This window comes from Balaenoptera musculus, chromosome 15 (genome assembly GCF_009873245.2).
Source record: "Balaenoptera musculus isolate JJ_BM4_2016_0621 chromosome 15, mBalMus1.pri.v3, whole genome shotgun sequence".
Taxonomy (NCBI): domain Eukaryota; kingdom Metazoa; phylum Chordata; class Mammalia; order Artiodactyla; family Balaenopteridae; genus Balaenoptera; species Balaenoptera musculus.
The window spans coordinates 52,583,777-52,601,772 of NC_045799.1; the positions used below are offsets into that span (position 1 = coordinate 52,583,777).

At 38.1% G+C, this 17,996-nt stretch overlaps 1 non-coding gene across 1 annotated transcript; it reads left to right on the top strand.

Annotated features, from left to right (window-relative positions):
* The first annotated feature begins 1,225 nt into the window (after positions 1-1,225).
* Positions 1,226-1,298, top strand: TRNAW-CCA. The gene has a single exon. It is a non-coding gene; the product is annotated as a tRNA-Trp (tRNA).
* Positions 1,299-17,996: the final 16,698 nt, after the last annotated feature.

Genomic DNA, 17,996 nt, shown 5'->3' on the forward strand with positions numbered 1-17,996 from the left:
CCTGTGAAAACTGCCCCTTAATGGGAAAGCTGAAAGGGAGAGCAAATTCTAACAAGGATGGAATTGAGCGTTTGCCAGTCTTGCTGACAATGATTCGGAAACGTCTTTCTTTCTGCAGAATGAGCTCAGTGGGTTCCCCTCCGTCTGGGTGGATGAGGGTGATGCAGGGAAACCGAAAGTAGAACCAGAAGGAGAAACAAAAGGCAGCATTGTTCTTGCAGTAGGTCACTTGTCATCAGGAAACACAAATCGGAGCCACGGTGAGACACACTTCACACCCACTAGGGTGACCATAATGAAAAACACAGGTAACAACAAATGCTGGTGTGGATATGGAGATATTGGAACCATCACACACTCCTGGTGGAATGTAAAATGGTGCAGCTGTCTTGGGAAACAGTCAGGTGATTCCTCAAAAGGTTAAACATAGAGTCACCATATGACCCAGCAATTCCACTCCTAGGTATAGTCCCAAGAAAATTAAAAACATTTGTCCACACGACAACGTGCATGTGAAGGTTCACAGCAGCATTATTCACAATAGCTCAAAGTGGAAACAACTCAAATGTCCATAGGCTGGTGAATGGATAAATGCAGTGTGGTCTAACCACACAGTGGAATATTATTCAGCCATAAAAAAGGAATGAAGCACTGACACAGGCTATAACATGGAAGATCCCTGAAAACATGATGCTCAGTGAAAGAAGCCAGACACAAAGGACCACATATTGTAGGACTCCATTTATATCAAATGTCCAGAACAGGTAAACCATGGAGACAGGAAGCAGATTAGTGGTTGCCTAGAGCTGGGATTGGGGAAAGGGTGGATTAGGGAAATGATGTATTAAGGGGTGTACAGTTTCTTTTTGGGGTGATGAAAATGCCCTAAAGATAACTGTGGTGATGGATGCACAATTCTATGGATATACTAAACACCACTGAACTGCACATATAAATGGGTGAATAGTACAGCATATGAATGACATCTCAATAAAGCTGTTGAAAGGAAAAGGATTTTGATGGGCCAGAGAGTCTCTTGTCATCTGTGTGGGGGGATCTCCTGTAATCCCTCCAGCCACCACTAGGTCTGTTGAATGACTGACTTAAGCCAGACCTGGCGAACAATAAAGGATTTTCTTATCGTACGAAGTGCATGAGATAAAGGTACAGATTCCACCCTGAGGCACCCATAGAATGTGAGGATTAGAAAAGAAAATGGGGGACTTCCCTGGTGGTCCAGTGGGTAAGACTCCATGCCCCCAATGCAGGGGGCCCAGGTTCGATCCCTGGTCAGGGAACTAGATCCCACATGCCACAACTAAGACCTGGCGCAGCCAAATAAATAAATGAATAAATAAATATTAAAAAAGAAAAGAAAAGAAAATGGCACCTGAAAGTTCAGAACTAACAAGAATCCACACATAGTGAGCGTGCAGTGACCTTCAGTAATGTGAGATCCTGGCTCGTCCTGCAAGGCTCTGTCCAGTGGGCTGCGTCTTTCCTGCAGCTCTCTAGGTTCCCGTGTTCCCAGTGTACTCATTACAGCATCACTGCATGTCTTGTTCTCTGGCTACTGGATAAGCTGAATAAGGGCATCTTCTCCAGGAGGCTCTAAACTCCTTCAGGACAGAGATCTCTTATTTATTTATCTTTCAATACTTGGTGTCTCTAAAAAATAGTAAATCACATACAGTAGGCACATATTAAATACTTGCTTAAAAAAAAAAAAGAGAGGCGGGTACTTCTACTTCCACTAACAATGGTCTAGGTAATTGGTAAAATCCTGCCCAATAGAAACAATCAAAAAGGCTGCACAAAATATAGAAAACAGTGAAGAGCGAGCAAGACTGTGAGGACACTGGGCCAACATCCAGGAAGACGAGACATCTAGAGAGGCAAGCCTGGCATCATGGCGGCTCTCATCCAGGGCTGTTTGCTGATCTGAAGATGTGGCTGACAAGTTGTGCTGTGTGTTTTCCAACTTCATGGGGCTGTAGGGAAAATATCAGAATCCAGGGCCTGTCACTGGTGGAGGCCATGGGCAAACAGCCCCTGGTTTGGACTGATTTCAAAGAGCAGTGCATTAGGAGAGAGGGTGACCTGGAAGTGACACAGCTGCTGCAGGACTGTAGTCCAATGGCAAGTCACCAGAGAGCACAGACAAGGAGGTCCCACATTGCTAATGTCCCCAGGCACCCGGCAAAAGAAAAAGTCTCTCTGGAGTAAGGTAGCATCATCCCAGGCCCCAGAATATCCTACAAGTAACTTTTCAAATACAAAATCCAGGGACTTCCCTGGTGGTCCAGTGGGTAAGACCCGCGCTCCCAATGCAGGGGACCTGGGTTTGATCCCTGGTTGGGGAACTAGATCCCGCATGCATGCTGCAACTAAGAAGTCTGCATGCCATAGCTAAGAAATCCACATGCTGCAACAAAGACCTCACATGCCACAGCTAAGACCTGGTGCAGCCAAAAAAAAAAAAAGTCATAAATGTGTTTATGTGAAACTTGTTTTTGAACATGATGCTCTTTTTTTTTTTGAACATGATGCTCTTGAGAAAACTTTTTAAGAGAGGAAAATATGTTTACATGAAGAGAAAATGGTTTGCGTTGGCAAAAGCCTAAGGAGGAAAAAAAAATCTATGCTAAAGTCCTGGTTAATATAACCTCTAACCTCCCAGTAGAAATTTTAGCCTAAAACCTAGGTTCGGTCTAATGCCACTGGGAACTGAACAATGGATTTCCTTGCATCTCTCCGGAGAGCACTAACTGGGTTTTTTGTAGGTCACAACATACAAACCAGGAGGAGACTCAAACTCATGGCTGGAGGAAGGAAGTATTGCTAGCAGAAGTCATTGATGAATCAGCTTAGAGTCAGCATTGGCTGAAAGAGAAAACTGAGGGATTCGGATAAGGTCATGTGTGCCTGCCTGATACCCCAACTTACTCCCCACTGACTTGCTCCCTGCTTAGGTGAAGGGGTGTGTGTGTGTGTGTGTGTGTGTGTGTGGGTGTGTGTGTGCACGCACATGTGTGATCGGTAACTTCTCTCAGTACATACTGAGTTTGAGTTCCTATGATCAACCTTGAGTTAATACTCAGATAAAACAATCTAGAGTGAAGTATGAAGAGAAAAAAGAAAAGAGAATATAGTGGAAGAGCAAAGACGTCCCTTATACGGAAAGAATATCTAACATAAGTTTTATTGGGGTTTTAGGAAGAGAGGAGGAAGAATGAAGCAATATTTGGATAAAATAAGCTGATAATTTTCCAAAATTGATGGAACACGTCAATCTGTAAATTCAAGGAGCCAAATAAATCTCAAGCAGGATAATTAAAAAGAAATCCATACCTAGTACAGAAACCCCCAAATGAAGAATTTTAAAAGTAGCCAAAGAAGGGCTTCCCCGGTGGCGCAGTGGTTAAGAATCCACCTGCCAATGCAGGGGACACGGGTTCGAGCCCTGGTCTGGGAAGATCCCACATGCCACGGAGCAGCTAAGCCCGTGCATCACAACTACTGAGCCTGCGCTCTAGAGCCTGCGAGCCACAACTACTGAGCCTGCGTGCCACAACTACTGAAGCCCGCACACCCTAGAGCCCGTGCTCCACAACAAGAGAAGCCACCGCACTGAGTAGCCCGGGCACTACAACGAAGAGTAGCCCCCGCTCGCTGCAGCTAGAGAAAGCCCACGCGCAGCAACAAAGACCCAACGCAGCCAAAAATAAACAAATAAAATAAATAAATTAAAAAAAAAAAGTAGCCAAAGAAAAACAAAAGATGACTTTCAAAATTGCAAGTTTTTTATGACATAGTATGAGTGTGTTTCATGTTTGGTAATTGCAATCATTGTTGCTTTTGTTGTGGTCATCCATGTACAATGCTTGGTGTCAGTCTATTTATCTCTTGTAAAAATAAAATACAGTGTGTGTGTGTGGAAAAAAAAAAAGTGCAAGTTTTGCTGAGTTTTTAGCAGCAACAGGAGAAGGAGAAGTAGTAGAATTATATTGTCAGTGTGTTGGAAGTAAAATTAACAACACAATAACAGTAACCTGGCCAACACAGCTTCCTACCTGGTGAAAAAATATTTCAGTAAAGGGAATTCTAGGGTGTTTTTCAGGCAGAAGAAAAATTTGTCCTAGAGGGGAAGTTGGGGATAGAAGAAGGAATAAAATGTCAAATGTGAGATTAAGTCCAAATGAACATTAACTTTACAAGACAATGTCTTTTTTGGCTTATGACACAGAGAGAATGAAAATTCAAAACAATAAAATCATCTAGCTCAATAGAAAACAAACAACCCAATCAAAAAATGGGCAGAAGACCTAAATAGACATTTTTCCAAAGAAGACATACAGATGGCCAAGAGGCACATGAAAAGCTGCTCAGCATCACTAATTATTAGAGAAATGCAAATCAAAACTACAATGAGGTATCACCTCACCAGTCAGAATGGCCATCATCAAAAAGTCTACAAATAATAAATGCTGGAGAGGGTGTGGAGAAAAGGGAACCCTCCTGCACTGTTGGTGGGAATGTAAATTGGTGCAGCCACTATGGAGAACAGTATGGAGGTTCCTTAAAAAACTAAAACTAGAGTTACCATATGACCCAGCAATCCCTCTCCTTGGCATATATCTGGAAAAAATGAAAACCCTAACTCAAAAAAGATACACGCACCCCAATGTATCATAGCATAATGTCATCTGCAGCAACATAGATGGACCTGAAGATTATCATACTAAGTGAAGTAAGTCAGACAGAGAAATACAAATATCGTATGATATCACTTATATGTGGAATCTAAAAAAACAAAAAAAGATACAAATGAACTTATTTACAAAACAGAAATAGACTCACAAACATAGAAAACAAACTTGTGGTTACCAAAGCAGAAAGGGTGGGGAGGGATAAATTAGGAGTTTGGGATTAACAGATGCACATTACTATATATAAAATAGACAAAAAACAAGGACCTATTATATGGCATAGGGAATTAAATTCAATATCTTGTAATAACCTACAATGGAAAAGAATCTTAAAATATATATATGTACATACATATGTAAGTATAACTGAATCACTTTGCTGTACAACTGAAACTAACACAACATTGTAAGTCAACTATACTTCAATAAAAAGTTGCTTGTTTTGAAAAAATAAAAATAAAGCATCTAATATGGGAGAAGTGTAAATGTTCTAAATGCATTGATTTTTCTAGGAGAGAAGTAAAGGTAATAATTCCTATTGGGTGATAAGTCAAGGCTGCATATTGTAATTTCTAAAATAATCACTAAAAAGAATGGTAAAAGCCTGAATAAATATCAAACCAACAGAGGAATAAAATGAAATTTTAAAAACTTGGGACTTCCCTGGTGGTCCAGTGGCTAAGACTCCACGCTCCCAATGAAGAAGGCCCAGGTTCGATCCCTGGTCAGGGAACTAGATCCCATGTGCCGCAAGTAACAGTTCGCATGTCTCAACTGAAGATCCTGCATGCAGCAATGAAGATTCTGCATGCCACAACTAAGACCTGGTGTGGCCAAATAAATAAATAAATATTTTTTAAAAATAAAAAAATTTAAAAATTAAAACTCAACTAAACTAAACCTAGGCAAAAAAGAGATAAGGGAACAAAGAACAGGTGAGATGAGCAGAAAGCCCATCAGTAAGACAGTAAAATCATTGCATTAAAGGTAAGAGGGTCAACTACTCCAGCTAAAAGACAAAGATAATCACACTGGATAGAAATAAAATCCTATATATGCTAAGTACAAGAGACACATCTAAAACAGAGGGATCAAGAAAGATTGCAAAGAAATGATGAAAAAAATCATATACCACTGAAATACTATGAGGATGGCTGGTGTCACAATCCTAATATCAAACAAATATACTTTAAGGTAAAAGCATCACTAGAATTAAAGAGTGTCACTCTATAATAATAAAAGAGTATTCTAAATTTGTATGAACCTAATAACATGATATATAGAGTAAATGTAGACAGAATTATATGGAGAAACAGACAAGTCCATAGTCATAGTGAGATACTTTGACATACTTTTTTCAGTATTTAATGGAGTAAGCAGACAAGAAATCAATAACACTATAGAAGATTTGAAACAACATAATTAACAAGCTTGACTTTATGGACATATATGCAGCAAATGAAGAATACATTATTTTCAAGAAGATATAATCCACTTTAAAATTTGACTATAGGGGACCTCCCTGGTGGTCCAGTGGTTAAGACTTCACTTTCCAATGCAGGGGGTGTGGGTTTGATCCCTGGTCAGGGAGCTAAGATCCCACATGCCTCTGGGCCAAAAACCAAAACATAAAATAGAAGCAATATTGTAACAAATTCAATAAAGACTTTAAAAATGGTCCACATCAAAAAATCTTAAAAAAAAAAATTGACTATATGCTGAGCCAAAATGCACATTCCAACAAATTTCAAAGGATTGAACTAAAACAGATAATGTTCTCTAATCACATTGCAAATAGCTTAAAAATCAGTAACAAAAATATAATTGGAAAATCCCTGTATCTTTGAAAACTACACTTTTGAGTAATATGCTTCCAAAATACACTTTTAAATAATGCATGGTCTCTGAAGAAATAAAAATGGAAATTAGAAATTATTATTATTATTTTTTAACATCTTTATTGGAGTATAATTGCTTTACAATGTTTTGCTAGTTTCTGCTGTATAACAAGGCGAATTAGCTATATGTATACATATATCCCCATATCCCCTCCCTCTTGCATCTCCCTCCCACCCTCCCTACCCCACCCCTCTAGGTGGTCACACAGCATCTAGCTGATGTCCCCCTGAGATGCAGCTGCTTCCCACTAGCTATCTATTTTACATTTGGTACTGTATATATGTCAATGCTACTCTCTCACTTCGTCCCAGCTTACACTTCCCCCTCCCAGTGTCCTCAAGTCCATTCTTTACGTCGGCGTCTTTATTCCTGTCCGGCCCCTAGGTTCGTCAGAACCTTATTTATTTATTTTTTTTTTAAGATTCCATATATATGCGTTAGCATACAGTATTTGTTTTTCTCTTTCTGACTTACTTCACTCTGTATGACAGACTCTAGGGCCATCCACCTCACTACAAATAACTCAATTTCGTTTCTTTTTATGGCTGAGTAATATTCCATTGTATATATGTGCCACATCTTCTTTATCCATTCATCTGTTGATGGACACTTAGGTTGCTTCCAGGTCCTGGCTATTGTAAATAGTGCTGCAATGACCATTGTGGTACATGACTCTTTTTGAATTATGGTTTTCTCAGGGTATATGCCCAGTAGTGGGATTGCTGGGTCATATGGTAATTCTATTTTTAGTTTTTTAAGGAACCTCCATACTGTTCTCCATAGCGGCTGTATCAATTTACATCCCCACCAACAGTGCAAGATGGCTCCCTTTTCTCCACACCCTCTCCAGCATTTATTGTTTGTAGATTTTTTGATGATGGCCATTCTGACTGGAGTGAGGGTGATACCTCATTGTAGTTTTGATTTGCATTTCTCTAATGATTAGTGATGTTGAGCATCCTTTCATGTGTTTGTTGGCAATCTGTATATCTTCTTTGGAGAAATGTCTATTTAGGTCTTCTGCCCATTTTTGGATTGGGTTGTTTGTTTTTTGATATTGAGCTGCATGAACTGCTTGTATATTTTGGAGATTAATCCTTTGTCATTTGCTTCGTTTGCAAATATTTTCTCCCATTCTGAGGGTGGTCTTTTCATCTTGTTTATGGTTTCCTCTGCTGTGCAAAAGCTTTTAAGTTTCATTAGGTCCCGTTTGTTTATTTTTGTTTTTATTTCCATTTCTCTAGGAGGTGGGTCAAAAAGGATCTTGCTGTGATTTATGTCAAAGAGTGTTCTGCCTATGTTTTCCTCTAAGAGTTTTATAGTGTCTGGCCTTACATTTAGGTCTTTAATCCATTTTGAGTTTATTTTTGCATATGGTGTTAGGGAGTGTTTTAATTTCATTCTTTTACATGTAGCTGTCCAGTTTTCCCAGCACCACTTATTGAAGAGGCTGTCTTTCCTCCATTGTATATTCTTGCCTCCTTTATCAAAGATAAGGTGACCATATGTGCGTGGGTTTATCTCTGGGTTTTCTATCTTGTTCATTGATCTATATTTCTGTTTTTGTGCCAATACCATACTGTCTTGATTACTGTAGCTTTGTAGTATAGTCTGAAATCAGGGATCCTGATTCCTCCAGCTCCGTTTTTCTTTCTCAAGATTGCTTTGGCTATTCAGGGTCTTTTGTGTTTCCAAACAAATTGTGAAATTTTTTATTCTAGTTCTCTGAAAAATGCCACTGGTAATTTGATAAGGATTGCATTGAATCTGTAGATTGCTTTGGGTAGTATAGTCATTTTCACAATGTTGATTCTTCCAATCCAAGATCATGGTATATCTCTCTATCTGTTTGTATCATCTTTAATTTCTTTCATCAGTGTCTTATAGTTTTCTGCATACAGGTCTTTTGTCTCCTTAGGTAGGTTTATTCCTAGGTATTTTATTCTTTTTTTTGCAATGGTAAATGGAGTGTTTCCTTAATTTCTCTTTCTGATTTTTCATCACTAGTGTATAGGAATGCAAGAGATTTCTGTGCATTAATTTTGTATTCTGCTACTTTACCAAATCATTGATTAGCTCTAGTAGTTTTCTGGTGGCATCTTTAGGATTTTCTATGCATAGTATCATGTCATCTGCAAACAGTGACAGACTTACTTCTTCTTTTCCAATTTGTATTCATTTTATTTCTTCTTCTTCTCTGATTGCCACGGCTAAAACTTCCAAAACTGTGTTGAATAATAGTGGTGAGAGTGGGCACCCTTGCCTTGTTCCTGATCTTAGAGGAAATTCTTTCAGTTTTTCACCATTGAGAATGATGTTGGCTCTGGGTTTGTCACATATAGCTTTTATTATGTTGAGGTAGATTCCCTCTTGGCCCACTTTCTGGCGAGTTTTTATCATAAATGGGTGTTGATTTTTTTTTTTTTTTTTTTTTAATTTATTTATTTATTTATTTTTGGCTGTGTTGGGTTTTCGTTTCTGTGCGTGTGCTTTCTCTAGTTGCGGCGAGCAGGGGCTACTCTTCATCGCGGTGCGCGGGCTTCTCATTGTTGTGGCTTCTCTTGTTGCGGAGGACAGGCTCTAGACGCGCAGGCTCAGTAGTTGTGCCTCACGGGTTTAGTTGCTCGGAGGCATGTGGGATCTTCCCAGACCAGGGCTCGAACCCGTGTCCCCTGCACTGGCAGGCAGATTCTTAACCACTGCTCCACCAGGGAAGCCCATGGGTGTTGAATTTTGTCAAAAGCTTTTTTCTGCATCTATTGAGATGATCATATGGGTTTTTAAAAAATTAATTAATTTATTTATTTTATTTTATTTTATTTATTTTTTAACATCTTTATTGGAGTATAATTGTTTTACAATGGTGTGTTAGTTTCTGCTTTATAAGAAAGTGAATCAGCTATACATATACATTTATCCCCATATCTCTTCCCTCTTGTGTCTCCCTCTCTCCCACCCTCCCTATCCCACCCCTCTAGGTGGTCACAAAGCACAGAGCTGATCTCCGTGTGCTATGTGGCTGCTTCCCACTAGCTATCGGTTTTACATTTGGTAGTGTATAGATGTCCATGCCACTCTCTCACTTTGTCCCAGCTTACCCTTCCCCCTCCCTGTGTCCTCAAGTCCATTCTCTAGTAGGTCTGTGTCTTTATTCCCGTCCTGCCCCTGGGTTCTTCATGACTTTTTTTTTTTTTTTTTTTAGATTCCATATACATGTGTTAGCATACAGTATTTGTTTTTCTTTTTCTGACTTACTTCACTCTGTATGACAGACTCTAGGGCCATCCACCTCACTACAAATAACTCAATTTCGTTTCTTTTTATGGCTGAGTAATATTCCATTGAATATATGTGCCACATCTTCTTTATCCATTCATCTGTCGATGGACACTTAGGTTGCTTCCATGTCTTGGTTATTGTAAATAGAGCTGCAATGAACATTGTGGTACATGACTCTTTTTGAATTATGGTTTTCTTAGTGTATATGCCCAGTAGTGGGATTGCTGGGTCGTACGGTAGTTCTATTTTTAGTTTTTTAAGGAAGCTCCACACTGTGAGATGATCATATGGTTTTTATTCTTCAGTTTGTTAATATGGTGTATAACATTGATTGATTTGTGTATATTGAAGAATCATTGCATTCCTGGGACAAACCCCACTTGATCATGGTGCATGATCCTTTATGCGCTGTTGGATACTGTTTGCTAGTATTTTGTTGAGGATTTTTCATCTATGATCATCAGTCATATTGGCCTGTAATTTCCTTTTTTTGTGACATCTTTGTCTGGTTTTGGTATCAGGGTGATGGTGGCCTCATAGAATGAGTTTTGGAGTTTTCCTCCCTCTGCTGTATTTTGGAAGAGTTTGAGAAGGATAGGTGTTAGCTCTTCTCTAAATGTTTGATAAAATTCACCTCTGAAGCCATCTGGTCCTGGGCTTTTGTTTCTTGGAAGATTTTTAATCACAGTTTCAATTTCAGTGCTTGTGATTCATCTGTTTATATTTTCTATTTCTTCCTGGTTCAGTCTCGGAAGGTTGTGCTTTTCTAAGAATTTGTCCATTTCTTCCAGGTTGTCCATTTTATTGGCATATAGTTGCTTGTAGCAATGCCTCATGATTCTTGTATTTCTGCAGGGCCAGTTGTTACTTCTCCTTTTTCATTTCTAATTCTGCTGATTTGAGTCTTCTCCCTTTTTTTTCTTGATGAGTCTGGCTAATGGTTTATCAATTTTGTTTATCTTCTCAAAGAACCAGCTTTTAGTTTCATTGATCTTTGCATTCATTTCCTTCATTTCTTTTTCATTTATTTCTGATCTGATCTTTATGATTTCTTTCCTTCTGCTAACTTTGGGGTTTTTTTGTTCTTCTTTCTCTAGTTGCTTTAGGTGTAAGGTTAGGTTTTTTATTTTTCTTGTTTCTTGAGGTAGGATTGTATTGCTATAAACTTCCCTCTTAGAACTGCTTTTGCTGCATCCCATAGGTTTTGGGTCATCGTGTTTTCATTGTGATTTGTTTCTAGGTATTTTTTTTGATTTCCTCTTTGATTTCTTCAGTGATCTCTTGGTTATTTAGTAGCGTATTGTTTAGCCTCCATGTGTTTTTATATTTTACAGTTTTTTTCCTGTAATTGATATCTAGTCTCATAGTGTTGTGGTCAGAAAAGATACTTGATACGATTTCAATTTTCTCAAATTTACCAAGGCTTGATTTGTGACCCAAGGTATGATCTATCCTGGAGAATGTTCCATGAGCACTTGAGAAGAAAGTGTATTCTGTTGTTTTTGAATGGAACGTCCTATAAATATCAGTTAAGTCCATCTTGTTTAATGTGTCATTTAAAGCTTGTGTTTCCCTATTTATTTTCATTTTGGATGATCTGTCCATTGGTGAAAGTGGGGTGTTAAAGTCCCCTACTATTATTGTGTTACTGTCGATTTCCCCTTTTATGGCTGTTAGCATTTGCCTTATATATTGACGTGCTCCTGTGTTGGGTGCATAAATATTTAAAATTGTTATATCTTCTTCTTGGATTGATCCCTTGATCATTATATAGTATCCTTCCTTGTCTCTTGTAATAGTCTATTTTAAAGTCTATTTTGTCTGATATGATAATGGCTACTCTAGCTTTCTTTTGATTTCCATTTGCATGGAATATCTTTTTCCATCCCATCACTTTCAGTCTGTATGTGTCCCTAGGTCTGAAGTGGCTCTCTTGTAGACAGCATATATACAGGTCTTGTTTTTGTATCCATTCAGCCAATCTAGGTCTTCTGGTTGGAGCATTTAATCCATTTACATTTAAGGTAATTATTGATATGTATGTTCCTATTACCATTTTCTAAATTGTTTTGGGTTTGTTTCTGTAGGTCTTTTCCTTCTCTTGTGTTTCCTGCCTAGAGAAGTTCCTTTAGCATTTGTTGTAAAGCTGGTTTGGTGGTGCTGAATTCTCTTAACTTTTGCTTGTCTGTAAAGGTTTTAATCTCTCCATTGAATCTGAATGAGATCCTTGCTGGGTAGAGGAATCTTGGTTGTAGTTTTTCCCTTTCATCACTTTAAAGATGTCCTGCCACTCCCTTCTGGTTTGCAGAGTTCCTGCTGAAAGGTCAGCTGTTAACCTTATGGGGATTCCCTTGTATGTTATTTGTTGCTTTTCCCTTGCTGCTTTTAATATTTTTTCTTTCTGTTTAATTTTTGATAGTTTGATTAATATGTGTCTTGGCATGTTTCTCCTTGGATTTATCTTGTATGGGACTCTCTGAGCTTCCTGGACTTGATTGACTATTTCCTTTCCCATGTTAGGGAAGTTTTCAATTATAATCTCTTCAAATATTTTCTCAGACCCTTTCTTTTTCTCTTCTTCTTCTGGGACCCCTATAATTCGAATGTTGGTGTGTTTAATATTGTCCCAGAGGTCTCTGAGACTGTCCTCAATTCTTTTCATTCTTTTTTCTTTATTCTGCTCTGCAGTAGTTATTTCCACTATTTTATCTTCCAGGTCACTTATCCGTTCTTCTTCTTCAGTTATTCTGCTATTGATTCCTTGTAGAGAATTCTTTATTTCATTTATTGTGTTGTTCATCATTGTTTGTTTGCTCTTTAGTTCTTCTAGGTCTTTGTTAAGCGTTCCTTGTATTTTCTCCATTCTATTTCCAAGACTTTGGATCATCTTTACTATCATTACTCTGAATTCTTTTTCAGGCAGACTTCCTATTTCCTCTTCATTTTTTGGTCTGGTGGGTTTTTACCTTGCTCCTTCATCTGCTGCATATTTCTCTGTCTTCTCATTTTGTTTAACTTACTGTGTTTGGGGTCTCCTTTTCACAGGCTGCAGGTTCATAGTTCCTGTTGTTTTTGGTGTCTGCCCCCAGTGGGTGAGGTTGGTTCAGTGGCTTGTGTAGGCTTCCTGGTGGAGGGGACTGGTGCCTGTGTTCTGGTGGGTGGGGCTGGACCTTGTCTTTCTGGTGGGCAGGGCCACGTCTGGTGGTGTGTTTTGGGGTGTCTGTGAACTTAGTATGATTTTAGGCAGCCTCTCTGCTAATGGGTGGCGTTGTGTTCCTGTCTTGCTAGTTGTTTGGCATGGGGCGTCCAGCGCTGGAGTCTGCTGGCTGTTGGGCGGAGCTGGGTCTTAGCATTGAGATGGCGATCTCTGGGGGAGCTCTCACAAATTGATATTACGTGGGGCCAGTAGGCCTCGGGTGGTCCAGTGTCCTGAACTCACCTCTTCCATCTCAGAGGCTCAGGCCTGACACCAGGCCAGAGCACCAAGACCCTGTCAGTCACACGGATGGAAATACATTTGCTCTTGATTCTTGCATGTTCCTGGCCTGTGAACCTGCTAGTGTTGGAGGGTCTCCTGCAGAGGCGGGGGTGGCTGTGGCTCACCGTGGGGACAAGGACACTGGCAGCAGAAGTTCTGGGAAGTACTCCTTGGCATGAGCCCTCCTGGAGTCTCTAGAAATTATTTTGAACTAAATTATATATAATGAAAAAGTGCCGTACAACAAAATTTGTGGATTAAAGATAAAGCAGTGCTTGGAGGAAATTTATAGCCTTAATTGCATATTTTAGGGAAGAAAAAAGGCTGAAGTATAATGAATTAAGCATTCATTTCAAGAGGTTAGAAAAAGAATGGCAAAATAAACTCAATAAAAGTAGATGAGAGGAAATAATTTAAAAGTATAAATAAATGTAAAAGAAAACATACAACAAAGAAGCGACAAAGCCAAAACTGAAAAAACCAACGAAATCGATAAACCCCCATTGAGAATGATTAAAAAGAAAAGGGACACATAGCAAGTACAAGAAATGAAAAAGAGGCTTTGCTGAAAAAATAAGAGGATATTATGAACAACTCTGTGCCAAAGACTTGAAAATGTAGGTGAAATGGACAGATTCACAGAAAAATACAACCTAAATGACACAAGAATAGAAAATCTTAGTCTTATGATGATTAAAGAAATTAAATCTGTAATTTTTAAACATCTGATGATGAAAATTCAAGACCCAAATGTCTTCACTGGGGAATCCTACCAAATACTGAAGAAAGAAAAGATGCTTACTTATGTGCCTCTTCCAGAAAGTAGAAAAAGATTCAGCAACTAATTTTGGGAGGCTTGTATACATTTTATACTAACACCCAACAAGAACAGTACAGTAGTCCTCCCTTATCTGCGGGGATCTGTTCCAAGTCCCCCAGTAGATGTTGAAACCATGGATAGAACCAAACCCTATATATACTTTGTTTTTCCTATATATACACACCTATGATAAAGTTTGCTTTAGCAATTAGGTACAGTAAGAGATTAACAACAATAACTAATAATAAAATAGAACAATTATAATAGAACTGTAATAAAATTTATGTGAATGTGGTCTCTCTCAAAACATCTTATTTTACAAATTTAATGCCTCTTCCATCTTAACTAAGCACTTATCATGCATGATGGCTGTAACTTTTACAGTTTGAGGTGAGACAGCAAAATAGCATGAATTTACTTTTCCTTGTTCACAATTTCATGGATAGAAGATTCATTCTTACCATAGATCTTACCAGCCTCAGCGTACAATTTTCTTCCTTATTAAGTCGAGAACTTTCGCCTTTTCCCTTAAAGGAAGCATTTTTTTGGCTTCTCTTTGGCATATCTTAATTGCCAGCATCACTCCTCTTATACTTGGGTCCACTATTAAGTAAAATAAGGGTCACTTGAACACAAGTGCTGGGATACGGTGATAGTGGGTCTGATAACTGAGTCGCTACTAAGTGACTAGCAGGCAGGATCCACTGGACAAAGGGATGATTCATGTCCCAGGCGGTACAAAACAAGACATCATGGTATTTCATCACACTGCTCAGAATGGCCTGCAATGTAAAACTTATTAATTTCTGGAATTTTCCACCTAATATTTTTCGACCATGGTTGACCATGGGCAACTGAAACACTGGAAAGTGAAACTGCATATATGGGCAGACTACTGTACCAGAAAGAGAAGATACAGGTCAATTTCACTCATGAGTATAGGTGCTAAAATCCTAAACAAAATAAAACAAAGCAAATCAAGCAATATATAGAATGATAATACACCATGATCAAATTGGATTTATCCTAGGAATGCATGTTGATTTAACATTAGGAAATCAATTAATAGAGTTCACCATATTAATAGATTAAAAGAGGAAATGCATCATCTCCAGTTTGCAGGAAAAGCGATAAAACTTGACATCCATATACAATAAAAACTCATAGGAAAGAATGAAACTTCCTGAATCTGATGAAGGACATCAATTTAAAAACCTATCATACTTGGTAAATATCATACTTGGTAAAAAGTTGAAAGCTTTCTCCTTGAGATTGTGTATAAGAAAGCTCATGCCCATCACTTCTTTTTTTTTTATGACCATCAGTTCTTTTTTTTTTTTAATATTTATTTATTTATTTAGCTACGTCAGGTCTTAGTTGCGGCATGCAGGATCTTTGTTGCCTGACCAGGGATCAAACCCGGGCCCCCTGTATTGGGAGTGCAGAGTCTCAGCCACTGGACCACCAGGGAAATCCCTATGACCATCATTTCTATTCAGATTTGCTGGAGGCTTTGGCCAGTGCAGCAGGCAAGAAAAAGAGATAAAAGTTATAATGGTTGGAAAGGGAAAAAAGAAACAAAAACCCAAGACAGTCATTATTCTCAGCTAAGAATTCTATATGAAGAAAATCCAAAAGACTCTACTGTAAATATTAGAATTAATAAAGGATTTTAGTAAGGTTACTGGATATAGAGTCAATGTACAAAAAGCAAGAGTGTTTCAATAGTAAACATAAAAATAAATTTAAAAGATACCATCTACAATAGCATAAAAATATACATGCCTAAAAATAAAACTAAAAAAAAAGATATGCAAAGACTTCTAAATAGGGAGGGATAAATTAGGAGGTTGGGATTGATACATATACACTACTATATGTAAAATAGGTAATCAACAAGGACCTACTGTACAGCACAGGGAAATATACTCAATATTTTGTAATAACCTATAAGGGAAAAGAATCTGAAAAAGAATATATATATATATATATATATATATATATATATATATATATATATATATATACACACACATATACATAACTGAATCTTTGTGCTATACACCTGAAATTAACATGACGTAAATCAACTACTAAAAAAAAGTCTATGCTGAAGTATATTCACTGAAATAAAATGTCATTAGATGTGTGTTTTATACGCAGTAAAAAAAAAAGCAGTATGAGTTGATACCAATAAATATTTGTCTTCCAAACTCCCAAAACCTAAAAAAAAGACCTCTAAATATAAAACTAAAAAAAAAGTACTGCAAGAAATTTTAAAATATCTAAATAAATACATTTATGGATAAGAGAACTCAATAATAAGTACACCAATTCTCAAACTGATCTGTAGATCCAATGCAATCCTAATCAAAATCTCAAAGGTTTTTTAAAAATAGAACTTGACAAGCTGATTCCAAAAAATGGAAACGATTCAAAACAGTAGAATGGATAAATAACCTGTGGTATATCTAAAGGATGGAATGAAAATGAATTAACAATGTACAAAACATGAATGACTCTCAAGAAGAAATCACACACACACACACACACACACACATACACACACACTCACGCTCAGCCATAGGATTTAGGAATGCTTGTTTTGGTGGGAAACTATAGGTAAATACAAAGAAGAGATTAAACAAAAATTAGGACGGGAGTGAAGATTTGTGAAAGAAAGAGCATACAGTGTGTTCTGGAGTGCTGCCAGCATTCTGTTTCTTGACTTGGATAGTGGTTGTGCAAGTATTTGCCTTATGATTAGCCATTGGGTAGTACATTTTTTTGTTTTGTGCACTTTTCTATGTGGGTGTCACTTTTCACAATGATTTTTGAAAGATATAGAATATTTGTTTTCCCCACATCAGGGAGGCAAAATGAAAGCAAATGTAAAATCAGCAGTTGTTCAATGAACTGTAACATGACAAAGGCTATAAGATAGTGGCCCGGACTAAGTCTAGGATTGCTGAAGGCTAAGAATTTGCTGTTGTTTATTCAGCGCTAACAGCGGCAGAGCGACTCTGACTGGCACAGGATCACCAGCCAGGAACAGGGAAGACTCCATATTCCACCTCAGCCTGGACAAAACAAATATAGCACTACCCAGCTCCCTGTGCTCTGCCTCTAGGCATGCTAAGAACCCTTTGCATGACTAAGCTGGTATCTTGAGTATTTAGAGATCAAGACAGGGAGTGGGTTCCTTGAATAAAAGGCATGAATATTCAGATTTCAGGAAGGGTATACTTCCATTATAAATTAATAAATGACACTGATCAAATTGTTTAGTCTCTATGGGCTTGTACAGTATGATGCAATTTCCTAGAAAATTAATAACATTGGGTGATCTGATAAAACTGAATTCTTGAACCTGTATAGTAGAAGCTCAGACCTTGGTCCCAGCTTTACCCATCAAATGTACATACTAAGTGACCCAGGTGGAACTCTCAGCCAGTGTATCTTATCTTGCATCTTATCTCATCTCATTGACATTGGCTGGTTATTACACAGGGCACACCTGGGAATAGAGCTCTACCTGGGGAGAACCTTAGACTTGGAAATAACCTCTGTGGGGAGGAATTCCCCAATCCTTATATTTTACTTAGGGAGGAAGCAGGGCTCTATAATAAAGACATAATTTTAAAAAAACCAAAACTATAGACCAATATCCCTCATGGATACAAACCCAAAAATCCTCAACAGAATGATAGCAAATAAAATCTAGCAATATATTCAAAGGACCACAACCATGTGGGATGTACCCCAGGAATATAAGTTTAGGTCAACATTTGAAAGTTGATGCGGGAGAGGG